We start from the raw sequence: 3748 nt of genomic DNA, 5'->3' as shown, positions 1-3748 counted from the left end.
TGTACCGCGAAACGCGGTAATAGATTTTCATGAAATGTAACAGGTATGTTCCTTTTTTAATTGCGCGTCGACGTATATACAAGGTTGTGGAAATTTGCATTTCAAGGATAGTAAAAAAGGGAAAAGGAGCCTCCTTCATACGCCAATTTAAGAGTATAAATCAGACTATAGAATTATTCATCATAAATCAGCTGACAAGTGATTACACAGATGTGTGGAGAAGCCAGTCTATTGCTGTATTTCCATAAGGTCTATAGTTCCAATCAGGTACTTGTGTATGAGAATACTGCGTGAGGTCTACTGTTCACAGAACTACTAATTGATAGAGACATTTTTTTTACATCTTTCTTTTTTAATCTGATGATTAAAATTGCAACAAATATTATTGAAAAGTAATTGATTTCTAAAATCATGAAAAGTGAGAATTTGTAGGAAATCAGCATTATAATAGTTTATTTTGTTAATTTCAACATACCGATTTTTCGCCAACACGACAACACAGAATGTTCTGTGATAAGTTGATTGGATTGGCGTATCGACGGCAGCCAGACCTGATAACAGCGCTCACACTCACATTTCGGTACGAAAACGTCATGGTACGATAGGACAGAAAGCTCTATGTTTATTTAGGATTTTTTCTAGTCATTTTAAATTGATAAATTATTTATCAATTTCTGAGAAAACATAACAACAGGTCAATCTAGCTTACTGAGCGCGGGTATACTGTTCACAGAACTACTGTCACTATGATTACGATGCTATGAATAAAATTTACAAATTTTCGTCAATTCATAACAGATAGGCTTCCTTTTGTGTAGTGAGAAGTTGATATTGTGAATTATTCATATGAATGAAAAAAGACTAAGAAATTGTCAAAAAAACACTGATTTATTGATAATTAGAAGACTGGTTTCGGTTATTACACCATTGTCAATCTCTGAATAACTAAAACTAAATACAAGAGCAGCAGAATTATACTGAATTATAAATTCTATGTTTAATTATAAATTCTGCTGCTCTTGTATTAGTTTTAGTTTATCAGAGATTGACAATGTGTAATAACCGAAACCGGTCTTTCTAATTATCAATAAATCGGTGGTTTTCTGACAATTTCTTAGTCTTTTTCATTCAAGATAGACTTACCTTCTTCATGCGTATGTAATTGTCTTTTTCTTCCTCTGGTAATGCAAATGTATCAACAGGATAGATTCTGTAATAAAATACAGCATGAATATTGTCTTAATGATTGATTCAAATTCGAATGTTCCTCTATAGGCTAATAGGCAAGTAGTGTAGGCCTAGTATACTATATAAATTATTATTCATTTGAAATAGGCTACTCATTCTGAAATTTTCAAATACGTATTCGAATAAAAGTGTATATTTTTAAAAGACTTTTTTTTTAATTTTGAAATTGGAATTCATTCACAACTGACATATTTACAAATATTTTACAATGCAATCATTATAAAGAAACCTATTGAATATTTAATATTCAATATTTTTAAATAAAAGACTGGACATTCCAAATACTCCTGTATTGGATCATTAATTTGGTTCCAATATTTGAAATCAGTAGTGTACAAGCATACTGTACACGTGTCTCAAAACAGAGTAACATTCTCTAAACAAATCAAGATAATCATTGTTTTAATTTCAGCAGTAATACTTTTGAAATTCAACTTACAGTACTAGTTTTAATAAACTAGTTTTAATTTATAACATAACACTGTATTCCAAAAACTTTTAGTTAACTGGGTTCATAACAGTGTTATGAAACATCAATAAAAATATCATACGACTAGAAAAAAAATGAATATTTTTTTACATTTTGGATTTGACACTGTTCTTGTACCAACGGAAATCTCTCATGTAGCTTGATGGAAATGTGTCCAGCTCTTTTTCTTGGTAATGCATTTTGGTTGAATGTATTCATCAAATTTGGAGGTTAGGATTTCAGAGAAACACACAGGAATTTACAAAAACTTGTTATGATGAACACATGAAAAAAGAACAACTGAGATTATGGAACAAGTGGCCAATATAAATATCAGATAAGAGTTTGAGCTCATTGATCGTAATAAAATAAGAATGCTAAATATGTTTCAAGTACAGTTAAGCCTCGCACAACGTATCGATTTTTGTTCGTACGATATTTTGCTGTTCTTATAGATTCTATCAGATTAAACAGATGATTTCAAACAGATGATGTATGTCAAGTTCCGTTTAACCTTATAGAATTCAAAAGGACGGCAAAATATAGTACGGACAAAAAGCGATGTGTGTGTGTGGGGCTTCAGGCCCAGTTGCATAAAAGCCTGTCAAATTCCAATCGCGATCAATTCATCCTATACTATTAATCGAATAATTTCTATGTATATGTTCAGATGTTTATGTTTGTATTTCACCGGATCTCGAAAACGCGGCTCTAACGATTCTCACGAAATTTGTAACATAGTAGGTTTATGATATAAAAATTCGATTGCACTAGGTCTCATCCCTGGGGAAACTAGCTGAACGACATTGAAAGGATAATTCATCCTTGGAAAAACAGCTGAGACTTTCGTCGTCTGTGGATAGTAAAAAGTGCGTCTGTGGAAAATCAAAATTTCGCATCCCCGAGATTCATAAGCTAACGTATAGCCAGCTGTAAATATATGAACACTATCATTTTAAAGAATTGTGTTCTGTTCATCAATGAATGAAAATAACGAGCGAAGCTCGGTGCCCCGATATTTAGAACTAATCAGAAGAGGTTTTTTTTTAATATTCTATATTAAGATACAGTAATTGTACACAGTATCTCTATACAGTTCTTGATCTATTCGTGTTTCCAATCTTACCGAATTTCGGCTGACAATCAGAAATATTGTCCTCTGATTGGTGATTCTCAATAACAGCTGATTCTATGCCAATCGGAGGACAGTTCATAGTGTCAACCACTTCACCTAGAGTACTTACCAATAATGTAAGTTATTCTAGATTCTAGATACCTTGGTGTCGGCGGATAAATAATGTGAAAAAGTCGTTTACATTAATCAAACTTTACTGAATTCAGTATTTTTAACATTTGAGTTTGATGGGCATTTTAAAAAACTGAAATTAAGTTTACATAAACTCAAAATTATATTATTATTATAAATTGATGAATCTAATTGACCGAGCAAAGTGAGGTCTAAGATTCAAGTCGACGGTTTGGCATTTTCTCTTAATGTTTAAATGTTAAAATGTTTTATGTTGTGCATTTACGGCGAAACGCGGTAATAGATTTTCATGAAATTTTACAAATAGTTCCTTTTTTATTGCGCGTCGACGTATATACAAGGTTTTTCGAAATTTGCATTTGAAGGGAATATTAAAGGAAAAAGGAGCCTCCTTCATATGCCAATATTGGAGTAAAAATCATACTATTGAATTATTCATCATAAGTCACTGACAAGTGATTACACAGATGTGTGGAGAAGCCAGTCTATTGCGTATTTCCATAAGGTATATAGTTTCAATCAGGTACTTGTGGATGAGAATACTGCGTGAGGTCTACTGTTCACAGAACTACTAGTCAATCTCAGAGTTCTCTTCTTACGTTTCATACTTTTCTTGCATCATATTTTTCCATTCAGTTGTTTCAATACATTCTAATTTTTTTTCAAAAATTAATTCATTTCGCACAAATATTATTACAAAACATTGTACCAGCTGAAAATACAAAGAAATAAAAATGCTAATGAAAATCTAAAATTCAGTTATA

The 3748-nt window shown here is 31.6% G+C and overlaps 1 long non-coding RNA gene across 1 annotated transcript; it reads right to left on the bottom strand.

The window, feature by feature from the left end:
* Positions 1-1142: 1142 nt before the first annotated feature.
* Positions 1143-1994, bottom strand: LOC120355371. The gene is made up of 2 exons (XR_005573506.1): positions 1829-1994; positions 1143-1210 (listed from the first exon to the last, which is right to left on the bottom strand). It is a non-coding gene; the product is annotated as an uncharacterized LOC120355371 (long non-coding RNA).
* Between the last annotated feature and the right edge of the window lie 1754 nt (positions 1995-3748).

Source organism: Nilaparvata lugens, unplaced genomic scaffold, assembly GCF_014356525.2.
Source record: "Nilaparvata lugens isolate BPH unplaced genomic scaffold, ASM1435652v1 scaffold10603, whole genome shotgun sequence".
Taxonomy (NCBI): domain Eukaryota; kingdom Metazoa; phylum Arthropoda; class Insecta; order Hemiptera; family Delphacidae; genus Nilaparvata; species Nilaparvata lugens.
The sequence above is the reverse complement of the archived record's forward strand: the minus strand, read 5'-3'. Positions and strand labels throughout refer to the sequence as shown.